This window comes from Ovis canadensis, chromosome 5 (assembly GCF_042477335.2).
Source record: "Ovis canadensis isolate MfBH-ARS-UI-01 breed Bighorn chromosome 5, ARS-UI_OviCan_v2, whole genome shotgun sequence".
In the NCBI taxonomy this organism is placed as follows: Eukaryota; Metazoa; Chordata; class Mammalia; order Artiodactyla; family Bovidae; genus Ovis; species Ovis canadensis.
This window is the reverse complement of record NC_091249.1, coordinates 42,493,904-42,508,130: the sequence shown is the minus strand read 5'-3', so window position 1 is coordinate 42,508,130 and position 14,227 is coordinate 42,493,904.

The following is a 14,227-nucleotide window of genomic DNA, read 5'->3' as shown; positions in this document are numbered from 1 at the left end:
CCTGGCCCCTAATCTAATCCTATTCCTAAACTGCATAACGAATCATCAGTAAAGTGTGATTGCTTTGAATGGGCATTTTAAACTTGGAAAGTATGATTTTGGGGGGTAATTACATTGTACTGAATGGGTGTAATAACTGACACTATATCAACATAATGTGCATTTTTATACATAAAATATTATAGGTGTCCTTGGACATCTATCTTATAAATTTGTACAGATTTATACAGTTATCTCTTGGTATCCACAGGGGACTGGCTCCAGGGCTCCCGGGACTATCATAATCTGAGATGCTCAAGAGCCTTACATACAATAGTATAGCATTTACATATAACCTATGCACATCTTCTTGTATACTTTAAATAACCTCTAGATTACTTATTAATATCAAATACAATGGAACAGAATAGACAGCCCAGAAATAAATCCACATACCTATGGTCAGTTAACCTAAGAATACAGAATGGAGAAAATACAGCCTGTCAATAAGTAGTGCTGGGAAAACTGGATACCCAGATGTAATAGAATGAATCTGAACATTCTCTAACACCATACAGAAAAATAAGCTCCAAATGGATTGAAGGTCTTAATGTAAGACAAGATAGCATAAAATTCTTAGCAGAAAATACAGGCAGAATACTCGGACATACATCTCAACAGTATCTTTTTGGATCTACCTCCTAGAGTGGTGAAAATAAACACAAAAATAAACAAATGGCACCCAATTAAACTGCAAAGCTTTTACACAGCAAAGGAAAGCATAAAACAAAATGAAAAGACAACCCACAGAATGGGAGAAAATATTTACAAACATGATCAACAAGAAATTAATTTCTAATATATACAAACAGCTCATACAGCTGAATTAAAATAAAAAAAAAAAACCCATCCCCAAAATGGGCAGATCTAAATTGACATCTCTCTAAACAAGACATACATATGGCTGAAAAGTACAGGAAAAGAGGCTGAATGTTGCTAATTGTTAGAGAAATACAAATCAAATCTACAGTGAGGTATCACCTTACACTGGTCAGAGTGGATATCATCAAAGAGTCTATAAACAATAAATGTTGGAGAGGGTGTGGAGAAAAGGGAACCCTTCTACACTGTTGATGGGAATGTAAGTTGGTATAGCGGCTATGGAGAACACCGAAATCTCCTTAAGAAACTCAAAAATAGAACTACCATATGACCTAGCAATCTAACTCCTGAGCACATATCCAGAGAAAACAATACTTTGAAAAGATACATGTACCCCAGGGTCCACTGCAGCACTGTTTACAGTAGCCAAGACATAGAAGCAAATCTAAATGTCCTTTGACATTATTATTATTATTTATCATTGTAGTATATGTATACAGTGGAATATCGCTCAGCCATAAGAAAGAATTAATGTCATTTGCAGCAACACGCTTCCCTTGTGGCTCAGCTGGTAAAGAATCCACCTGCAATGTGGGAGACCTAGGTTTGATCCCTGGGTTGGGAAGATCCCCTGGAGAAGGGAAAGGCTTACTCACTCCAGTATCCTGGCCTGGAGAATTCCATAGACTGTATAGGCCATGGGGTTGCAAAGAGCCAGACATGACTGAGCGACTTTCACTCTCACTTTTCATGGCCCTAGAGATGATCATACTAAGTGAAGTGAGTCATACAGAGAAAAACTGGTACCACATATACTTATATGTGAAATCTAAAAAATGATACAAATGAGTTTATTTTAGAAAACAGACTCACAGATTTTGAAAACAAACTTGCCGTTACCAAAGGGAAAAGGTAGAGAGGGGAGGGATAAATTAGGAGGTTGGCACTGACATATACAATTCTACATATAAAACAGATAATCAACAATGACCTATGTATAGCACAGGGAACTCTACCCAATACTCTGCAATAATCTATACAGGAAAAGATTCTGAAAAAGAACAGATATATGTATATGTATAACCAAATCACTTTGCTGTACATCTGAAACTAACACGACATTGTAAGTCAGCTATAATATAAAAATTAATAAAAACTAACACAATGTAAATGCCATGTTAAACAGTTGCCCAAACAAGATCAATTCAAGTTTTGCCTTTTGGAAATTTTTTTCCCAAATATTTTTGATCCACATTTGGCTAAATCCATGGATATGGAATAAGCAGATGAAAGACTGACTGTAATTTCTTATATAAGACTTTGGCATCATCTATTATTCTATAAATATGCAGTTCTTAATATGAAAATTGCCATTTCATACTGCTGCATCTGAACTTCTAGCTTTAACATTTTACACTAACATATGAATATATATTTTCCATTGTGAAAAAACTGAAATTGATTCCCACAAAGGTTAAGCAACTGAACCTAGGATCCATATTTCATGCTTTTTCTTCCTGCTTGATAATGAAGTGCTTAAGTTATCTTAGTGCAGAAAGGGGCATAAATATTAAAAAAAAATTGGCAAGCCAAAATACCTTTTTAGCTCTTCATTTTTTTTGTATTTTCATTTTTTCCTCTCAGATTATTGAGAAATGGCAATAGTCATGGGATAGAGACCCCAGGTTGGTTCAGCATCTGTTGATGTTTCTTGGTTGTCTCACTGAGAAACCAGTTTTCTGTTAGTTGAAAATGTTCTTTGCTGTTGTAACTTTTGACAATTCCATTTTTAAGAAGGAAGGACACTATCGTTATTTGGAGAACAAGAAATAGGTGAAAGTGAAAGTCGCTCAGTCGTGTCTGACTCTTTGCGACCCTGTGGCCTATACAGTCCATGGAATTCTCCAGGCAAGAATACTCGAGTGGATAGCCGTTCCCTTCTCCACACCATCTCCCCAACCCAGGGATCGAACCCAGGCCTCCCACTTTGCAGGCCGATTCTTTACCAGCTGAGTCACCAGGGAGGCCCTAGAAACAGGTGACAGACTGACTGATGCCTTTACATCAACAGTTGTCAGGACTGAGACATCTGTCAAGACTCCCATTAAAATTATAGATTCTTCTTGGTTTTGAGTAATATACTATGTTACATGAAATATTCTGATGGTTTTGAGAAACTTTGATCTTTTCAAACAGAAAAATTGATGAAGATTAGAAATATCACAGGCTAAATCTTGAATGCAAGTAAACAACACATGTAAGATCTGAGGCTACTTGAGTACCTAATAGCTATTCATGAGCATTGACTGAATGTGATGCCCAATCAAGTGCCTGTTTTAAGATGATTTAATTTTGAGGCTATACATGGTAACCGAATAAAGAACAAAAATACTACAGAACATAAAATTTACTGTATATCGTTGGGTTAAAAGCTACAAATTTAATGTATGACAAAAAGGTGACTTTGTATTCTATGTAAAATGACTACTGCTTTGAAGAATCAAAGATGTAAATTGTTTTTACTATTAAGCTTTTAAAATAATCACTAAAATTTAATTTTATGTTAATAAGTGGTTGAATTACATGAGAGGAAATATGCTATTCTTGGTATGATCTTATTCCACATTATATTTTTATTCTAATTTTCATATATTTGCCATGATACAGGTATAGAAGCTCTCCCTACTACTTAATCTCCTCATGAAAAAGAAGTGTAATTTGTTTCTAGACTTGATAAAAATTGATAACATTCATTAAGAGCTTACATGATTAAAAGCAGAACATACTTCTTGAACTTTCTCATTAAACCAACTTGTGTATGATGGCTTCAATCTTATAAAACAAATATTTGGGAATAACCCTGACAATAGGAGAAATGATAAAATAATCAAAATTATGTTTGGTAGGAATGTGTTAATATGATCTATCCATTAAAAAGCCACCTGAGTTAATACTAACAATTATGCATTTTTTGCTGTACAGTTTTGATCAGTTAGGAAACTCCAGTAGCCATTTTCAGCTCCTTAAAAGTTTAAAGAATTGTCTTTTATAACCTGCTCAACTTACTATATTACTGAGAAAATTTACAGACATATTAAAATCAGTTTCACTTAAAAAATTCAGTTTTCAAATGGAAAGGCTGATTGAAGTAATTGACATTAAGTGCTGTATTGAGTAGCAAACCAGTGACTTCTTAATTGACATTAAACAGGAAAAAGTTTGTGAAGTGATATTAAATTAACATTTACATTAAATTAATAAAAATAGTTTGGAGGATGAGAAAAGAACTTTCCCATTAGTGGGAATTTCCATTAATAGAGTTGATATTAAGTGAACTTGATAATAATAGGCAGGGGAAAAAGATGTCTGGCTGCCTGGAAATGAGAGAAAAATTAATGAGCAGAGAAGAAACTTCTAGAAACAGCATCAGCTCCAAGACAGGTGACTTGTTTGATTTTCATTAATTAGATGGTTAAAAAATCAGCATGAACTGTTTAGCAAAGAAAACCCAAAGATCTGTTCAATAGTCCAGAGACAATTTTTTATAAACTATACTTTTCAAATGCTGATTATCATGTTTTTCAAAAAACTAGTTTACAATTTTTTTTCAAGAGGAAATGGAAATTGGATATTTTCAACAAGCATGATTTAATAGAAGAATCTTAATGACTAGCCAGTCTTGTGATATTTGTCCTTTAAGCTTTCTTTATGAGCAGCTGGCTAAACTATAAAGTCTCAGATGTTTACTGACTATGGTATTTCATTACTGAACTATATATTCCATCAGTGTACTTAGGTGTTATTACCGCAATGAAGAGAAAAAAGTAGGGAGAATTATGTTTAACCAGTGATCCCCTCAATGCTGTTGTTGCCTTACGATGAAGAGTGTGTCCAGAGGTTTTGCAGATCTAATACAATTATGCTTCAAGTTGCTATCAATAGCACCAGGATCATACGGTAGAAATGACAGATAAACAGATCATCCCAGTTATTGACAGTTTGAGCATACTGCTCATTTCCAAAAAGAGAACTTTCAAAATGCCAGATACTCATTTTGATAGGACTCAGCCAATCAGATATATCACCCTTAATTTTTACTTCTGGAGCTAACAACACAACACTGGACAGGAGAAAACTTTTGGGGGGTTTTGGCGAAGTTACCAACCCCTATTTCCTAGGATGGCGGTATGGCTGGAGCAAGCTGGGGTGTGCAGCAGCTAGTCGCCTGTGTTGGTGTTGATGGCCCAAGTTCTGGAGAACTGTGGCCAGTGGTGGTGGTGACAGTGTTCCCATTGCACTGGGCCAGTGGCAAGTTAGGGTTGTAGCTCTGGCTGTACGCCTTCCCTCTGTTCTGAGCCAGGTTGTCTAGTACTCTCAGCAAGCCATTGCAGTCTTTACCTTTTCACTCAAATAAGCCTGAGTTAGTCTCTGTTGATCACAAATAAGAACCTTACTGATATAAGTAACCTGCATTTAATTATATGGGAATATAATACATGGTGGGTATTTAATAAATATTTGTTAAGTGAATTGAAAATGTGAATAAGACTCTTGATTCTCAAATATAAATTTATCTTATCTTGACACCAGTGTCACTGCTAATAAATGAAACGTCTTGAGGAGATGTATAAGCTGTCCTTGAAATACCTCTACCAATGACAAGTAGCTTTTAGAGTGTTCTCAGTGAGAATGGCATGGAAAGCTGTAGCAATTCTGCTATGAGGAGTGGTCCCTTCGGAACTCTTCTGGTCTGCCTGTAGGGTCATGTGTGCAAAAGCAGATTTGGGGGTGATAAGAATCTGTTACCCCTCATGGGGTACTACATTTTTACAAGTGATTTTAATAGCACTAATTTAAAAAATGCCTAACGTACTAGTCTTAATTTCTGCTTTATCAAAAATGTATACAATAAAGAGGACCTATAAGCTATGATGCAGGATACAGCATGCTTGGGGCTGGTGCATGGGGATGACCCAGAGAGATGTTATGGGGAGGGAGGTGGGAGGGGGGTTCATGTTTGGGAACGCATGTACACCCGTGGTGGATTCATGTCAATGTATGGCAAAACCAATACAGTATTGTAAAGTAAAATAAAGTAAAAATAAAAATTTTTAAAAAATGAAATACATATTAAAAAGTATCATTTTCCTTTTTCTCATGGTTTGCATTGTCCCAAGAAACCTGTCACTAAAATTGCCATCTCACATTATGTACTGACTGTTAAATTTTCTGCTTCGAGTACAATTCTTCCCAGTCTGGTCATTTCATCCTCTTTACCTACTTTCTATTATTAAAACAAAACCAAAACACTGTCGTTTTTATAGCCGTTCCCCTGTTACTTTTAGTTACTAAATGGGAAGGACCTTGTCTTCCGAGGTTTTTGCAGTATTTCCTCACAGGGCGTGCAGTGCCTCTATCATATATGCTAATCACCTCTTTTAGAACACGTTTGCTCATTACTGATGACCCTTTTGCTTTGAAGGGATACCATTTCATTATGCCATCAAGTAATCAATCTGAAAACCAGACAGGACAAAGAATAAGTCCAATTAATGCTGTATAACTATAGGTTTCAAAAAAGGAGAAGAAATCAAGGAATATTAGAGCAGTTAGGAGTCAGCTGCAACAAGGTGGGAACGGCAGTACGGTATGTGCAGTCCCTTAACTGGGAGAGGCTGGGTGATGAAGCTGCTGACAGTGGCTGGTGGGACTAGAGGAGGCAGAAGGATGCTCAGAGGTGAGAATGTTTGGTTCTTCAAGATTTTAGTGTATTATTTCTTTTGCACTTCTCCCCATATTGGGTGAAAGGAAAGTCTTGACTGGGTTCTTTTCTCCAACTATAAAATGGGACAAAAAGTCATTGGGATTTCGGATTTCATCTGGCTCCAGTCCATTTCCTGTATGGAGGGTCATGGAAATTGGACATTTAAAAAAATATTCACTCAGTTCTGCAGAGTATTACTTAATTCATAGCCTAATTTTATAGAAGAGAAGGGAACTGAAGAAAATATTTGAAATTCCAGGAGGCAATGCAGATCTCTCAGGTGTCCACGATTAAAATGAACTCAGTTCGGTGCTCTGTGACAGTGAGTGTCAGCTAGAGTGCTGCAATTGTGAGCTGGTTTGATCCGATGGCTGGGGGTTCTTTTCTAGCCACTTCCAATGGAAAAGGTCAGTTAATCACAGTAATTAGGAATTCTTTGGTATTAGCCTCTTTCAGCTTGGAAAGACCAATAGTTACGACTTCCCAGGTACAGTTTCTTCACAGAGACTATCATCAACCTTAACCAGGGATTATTACAAAACAAAGAAATTTTCAGGTTTTGAGTCATAAGCATGGTTACCTTCACTGATCTATGGAGAGTGATTTTACAATTATGTTTTTTGGTATTCACTGTTAACAGAAAGACCCTGAGAACTGAACAATCTATAATGGATTAATCACATTAAATCCACAAATACTCAGATTTCAATACCTGGGAAAATTTAAGCATAGATGCTGTTCTGAAAAATGTACAGTGAACCCTACATCAACATCAGTCTAAATGATAGTAATTCTTTGTTGAAAGCCAATTTTCTGTTGAGTTTATATGTATATGTGTATCTGTTTAGTAAAACATAAATTGCAAGGTTTTATTTTTTGCAGAAAATAAAAGCAGGTTTTGGGAAACATGAATCATTACATATTGAGGGCAGTGGAGTCTTGCACTTCTGACAGGCAGATTCAGCCTCTTCTCCCTCCCTGCCAGTATTTGGAATACTCACGTTATCCTCTCACAGTTTCTGTTTACCTGCTTTGTTTTATCACCACGGACATACCATGATGTTTTCTCTAGTTAATAAATCTCACAAATAGAACTCAGAAGTGTTTGTTTTGTTCCCTGTTTAATACCTGAACTGAGAAGGGGCATGACACACAAGTAGGAGCTCAAGAAACATTTACTGAATGAGAGAGAAAGAAGTAGCTACTAATTTTCCTATCAAGAGCTGACTTAAAAAATGTACTCAAGTCTCAGTTTTATCTACATACATTGGAAGGGGAAGTGTGGATGTGTAGACAAGTTTTTGACAATATTCACATATAGCCCCTGGAACCAGGGGAAGTTAATGAGCTTGCCAAGGTAACATCTGTGTGTGACATCCCCAGGACCACAGAATGTGGCTCAGCTATGAAGTGAGAGCAGAAACGGCAGGCCATGTGATCCAGCAGCCCTGCTCCTGGGCCTGTGTCTGGAAACAGCTGTCATTCAGATGGACACATGTAGCCCTATGTTCACAGCAGCACTGTTCATATGGCCAGGATATGGAGACAACCTAAATGTCCACTGACAGATGACCACATAAAGAAGATGTGGTGAATATATGCAACGGAACAGCACCCAGCCACCAAAAAAGAATGAAATGATGCCATCTGCAGTGACATGTACGCAACGAGATTGTCATACCACGTAAAGTCCGTCAGAATGGGACAAATACCATATAGTATCATGTGTATGTGGAATACCACTTATTTATGACACAAATAAACAGAAACAGACTCACTGACACAGAGATCAGACTTGTGGTTGCCAAGGGTTGGGGAGGCATGGATGGACTGGGAGTTTGAGGTTAGTTGATACAAACTGTGACATATAGAATGGGTGGACAGCAAGGTCCTATATAGTATAGGGAACTATATTCAATATCCTGGGATGAACTATAATTAAAAAGAATATGAAAAAGAATGTGTATGTCTGTATAACTGAATTACGTTGTTGTACACCTGAGATTACACTGTAAATCAACTATGCTTCCAAAAAAAAAAAAGCAACAGAAATTGCAGGCCACTGTGTAATAAGAGTATTGAGAACTACCACAGGCTGACAGAGCAAAGCAGAAATCCTTCAGATCTGACTCTCTCCACGCCCACCCCTTCCATCTTCTCCTGGCCTCCAGAAGCCTTGATCTAGGCAAGAGCTCTTTTCGCCTTAAGTTTTTGTCTCTCTCCCCAGACTTGATTCCTTTGTTTTTCCAATTCATATGACAGGTACCATGCCACTAATATATTCTGATTTTCCCACGTAAAAATAGACTTGACTTTTAAAAATTCCAGTTCCAGTATTATGTGGGAAGAACTCTAATTGGCTCAAATTGGACCAGTTGGCTACCTTGGAAGAGTAAGCTCATTCGAGGGAGAGTCACACTGTGTTAACATTAGGATAATTAAATAATTTATCATCCAAATTGAGTTTTAAAATACTTAAATTAACTACTTTTTGAAATAATGTTTACTAATGCACAAATTGGTTTTATTATAATGGCATGCCCTTAAAAAAATAATCTCATTCAAAATTATCCAAAGAAGTAAATACTCTCCTGATATGACTTATATGTCTACAGTAAAGCAAAAAGGAAAATGGAATTTTATGTCAGTTATTTGAACATTAAAAAATGACCATGTGGCTTTAGGCTCCAGTAATTATGTCTTGGTCCATGGGATTTTCCAGGGAGGAATACTGGAGTGGGTTGCCATTTCCTTCTCCAGGGGATCAACCCTACCCAGGAATTGAACCCAGTCTCCCACACTGCAGGAAGACACTACCATCTGAGCCACCAGGGAAGCCCAATTATAGGCACTTGACTGAGCGACTTCACTTTCACTTTTCACTTTCATTCATTGGAGAAGGAAAGGGCAACCCACTCCAGTGTTCTTGCCTGGAGAATCCCAGGGACAGGGGAGCCTGGTGGGCTGCCATCTATGGGGTCGCACAGAGTCGGACACGACTGAGGAGACTTAGCAGCAGCAGCAGTAAATAACTGCTGGATAAGAGATGAAGAAGAGTTAAATTTTAGTGAGCTTTTATTACTTTGAGCTGCTAACTGGAGAACTCAACAATTGCTATCAAATCTTCTATTTGAATAAGTCTGGATTCCAACACCCACTCAGCTGTAAAGTCTACTTTGAGAATTTGTCAACATTTTAGAAATCCTTGGAAGATAGAGAACAGATTTTGAAAGGTTCCCTATAACCAACGTGAGAGGCAGGGCTTCTTGATACCACAGCTATATGTTTATCTTGTCTTCAGATGCTTTTTGTAGACTTCCACCCTGAAAACTACTGGATAACTTAACCTTCCTAAAAAGTCCATCACCACCACATTCCCCACTTAGAAATTTTGTTTTGCTCTAAAGGGACACCAGGAGTTGGTGATGGACAGGGAGGCCTGGCGTGCTGCGATTCACAGGGTCACAAAGAGTCGGACACGACTGAGCGACTGAACTGAACTGAAAGAGAATCCCACATGATGAAAGAGAATCAATCATCTTTACTGATGGTCTCAAATTATGCAAATATAGAGGACCACTTATACTATGCCATTTAATAAACAAACAGGGTCACTGACAATAAAACAATTATATGACTCTAGAATGAATCCTGTACTGAGTTAGGAAAATGCTCTATAAAGCACTATTATATTATCTGACAAAGTTAGAACACGACAGTAGATTCAGGTATTGTGTGTGCAGGCTAAGTCGTTTCAGTCATGTCCACTCTTTGTGACCCTATGGACTGCAGCCCGCCAGGCTACATGTATTCTCCAGGCAAGAATACTGGAGTGGGTTGCCATGCCCTCCTCCAGGGGATCTTCCCCACCCAGGGATTGGACCCAAGTCTCTTTACATTTCCTGCATTGGCAGGCAGGTTCTTTACCACTGGTGCCACCTGGGAAGCTCAAGTATTGTTCCCATTTATAAAATTAGTAACTACTGTAGTTATCCAAGATAATATCCCTAATCTTGGGAAATATACACTGTAATTTTACAGTAAAGAGCCATTTATGGATAGTTTACTCACAAATCAGAAAAAAATAAAAGGTGGAGGGAGAGAGAGAGAGAATAACAAAGCCAGTGCAGCAAAATATTAACAAATTAATTTGGGAAAGGGTATATATATAGGTGTTAACTTACAACAGTTTTATTGTGGTAACTTTTTGTAAGTTTGAAATCATTTCCAACTTAGACGTTTAAAAAGTATTTGACTACAATAATGATACACCAAAACACAGCATTTCGTTTAGATCTATACTGCTGAAGCTACTATCATAAAAACTTTCAGTTTCTCTTTTGCTTTTCTAGAGATAGTTTTCAATTTTGATCATCTTTCTCATTTAGTCATGTGCTAAATATCTAGAAATCTATTCACTGCCTGCGCCTTTCCAAGTATGAAGTGGAGGTCACCAAACCCATCTTGGCTTATTTTAATGCAGCTCTTCATAATGATACTTCATTAACCAGTGGGAAATCTCATACAAACAACAAACCAGGTGACTCAACTGTTATAAACAAGGACTGTCTAGAATAAGCTGAATGTAGAGATACTGCACTTAACAGGAAGGCTCCTGGGAAAGCCATGGAGATGGAACTAGAGGAAAGTGATTCCTCCAACAGGGATGATGTGAAACAATCCCAAATATTTCACTCCAGATGATGAAGGTAGGGAAGGCGTTAATGGTTAAAACGTCAATGCCAAGTAGTCCCACTCTGGAAAACAGTTTTAAAAATAGAGTTATGCCATTTAGACAGTTGAGGGTCAGCAGAGATTAATACTTGAAACATCTGCTGGCAGTTTATATGCATTCTTTTTAGAAGCAGTAAAAATATTATGTTACACTGTCAGAAACAGATGAAAGATGACAGTTTATAGTTTGTTGTTACCACCGGTGTAATTCCCTCATATTTCTATCTCAGTGACATTCAGTTTCATTTCTTTCTTTCTTTTTTTTTTCCTCTTGTGAAGTTGTAGAAGCTAAATAAGCTGTCATGTGTCAAATAGAGAGAAGTCTTTATTTCTTCTTCTGGAGAGATGAAAGATTACTTAGGATACACTCTCATTATATATTGTAAAATTGTAGGGTTTTGCCTTCAATTTTGCAATGGTTAAAGCAGTGCCTTATGTCAGTTTGTTCCCAGTCAAGCCAAAGAATTTTAGGATAGCTGTTACCCTCTAAGAACAGTCTGTCTAGAATGGTGTCACCTGCCTAATGAATAGATAATTATGATATATACCACAAAGGTGGTCTATTTGTATTTTGTAGCCCCAGGATGAATAGATATCAGTGCCCCCTGCCTCCCTCCTCATTAATTTCAATCATTTTTAGTGCTTTCTCTTTACCAGACACTGCAGTAAGTTTTACGTCTATTTTCACGTTTTATTATCCTTTTCCAAAACTGTGGGGGTAGGTATCACTTCCATTTAATAGAAGAGAAAAATGACACTGAATTGTGAAACATTTACTTTAAAGGCAATTAATGAGAACAAAATGTTGGCAGAACCAGAGTTGATCTAAAGGTCTGACTCTCAAGTCCTAGGCTTAAAAACCACAGTAATATTCTACCTTCCAATGACTCATGACCTTGATTCCTAGATGAGCAATTTCCTTTTAAAAATGCATTTCAAGGGGCTGCATTTGCCCTTTGCCAGTATCTGGAATACATTTCCAGACACCTTACAGGTGTCTTTTAGGTGTGTGTTAACTGTCCTGATTCCAGCAAGTCCACCTGTTCTCCCAATTTGAATAATTACTTAGAAGCCTTACTTCACTAGAAATGGGTTTATTTCTAATGCATTCTACTCTTGAAAAATCCTAATTTAAGAATGCAAGGATACTGGAGTGGGTTGCCATTTCCTTCTCCAGGGCATCTTCCCAACCCAGGGTTCAAACCCGGGTCTCCTGCACTGCAGGCAGATTCTTTACTGACTGAACTACAAGGGAAGCCCAAGAATGACTTTACCATGTATTAAGTTTAGATGTGTCTCTGTAACTAATTTCTAACCATCTGTCCATATCTATCTTTTGAAATTGAACAGACTTATTCTTCCATTTGATAAATTATCAAACATCTTAAAGATAGGGACATTTTGTGCTAATTTTTTTCTTTTCAATTCTGAGACCATTGGCTGCCTATCTGGTTCCATTGAATAAATATCTTTTTTTTTTTTTCTCCCAGAAAGGTGGAGATTTAAGAAAACAATTTTAATATTTACCATTTTCTGAGATCAACTTGGGTTTTTCTTTTCTCTAGCAATCTCTTTCAGGGATTTCCGCTTCAGTTGACTCCAGATCCTTAAAAACCTTTATTGGCTCTTATCTCCCTTCTCATGAGGTAGAACAATACCGGCAGACCAAGCATGCATTTAGATACTAGCTTGCTACCTTGGTCCTTTGTCCACAGTGGGTCTTACGTCAGCTTTGTGAAGTGGTTAATTTCGAGCTGTTGGTTTCCTGTCAGTCTTCTAACTCGAGTGGTATCACTTTACAGAGTTCTTTCTATGTGCAGTTCTTGCAGTGATCCTCAGAAGAGGATGCTACTGCTCCCAATAAATGTGCTTTCCTTTCTTCTATTCTAAACTGAAGTTTAAAGCAATTAAGTAATTGCTCAACACAGTGTAATCCAATTTTCAATATCAGATCTTTGGATTCCAAAACTTCTTCCCTTACTAGTTGTGCCTTTAAACTCCTTGAATCATTTTCTTAAATGAAGCCATAAGTGCAACTCAGTGTCTAAAAAGATTGAGCCATCATTGAACAGTAAACAGGGTATGCTTGTGCCTAGGTGCTTAGTCATATCCGACTCTTTGTGACCCTATTGACTGCAGCCTGCCAGGCTCCTCTGTCCATGAGGATTCTCCAGGCAAGAATACTGGAGTGGGTTGCCATGCCCACAGACTACAGGGTGTAGTTTGAGTTAAATTTATCACATTTACTATTCCAAAGTCAGTTAGTAAGGACAATGAAGCTTCTCTGGTGTGAGCACAACTTTTGAATTGGTAGTTATGCTGAAATTATATAAGCATCATCTATATCAAATTGATTTTCTTATGATTTCCATATGTACCCGTAGATAACATTTCTAATAGCTCACCTAATCTGAGGATACCCTTCAACTGAACTGATTCAATAGCTTCAAAATAGAATAGTAGGACTATTTTGTTTCAAGTTCAGTCATTAAGACTAAGAAGTGCTCAAATTCCTTATTCTGGAGAGATGTGACAGGTTCCAAGTGTTCTGTCATCAGACTGCTTTGTCTTCAAATATTAACTCTTGGTCGAATAAGAGTTTGAACTTGTGCAAATCACTTAAGGAAACTGAGTTTTAAAAAAGTTTATCAGTAAAATTGACACTTTGTTAAGAGTTCTCCAGATACCAGCCACTACTTTTAGATATAATCAATTTGAGCAAACTCCAGGAGATGGTGAAGGCCGGACATCTGGCATGCTGCAGCCCATGGGGAAGCAGAGAGTCCGTCAGACACGACTGAGCCAGTGAACGGCGCTAATGGACCATATGACAGGGGCTCCCCAGGCGGCGCTAGTGGTAAAGAGGTC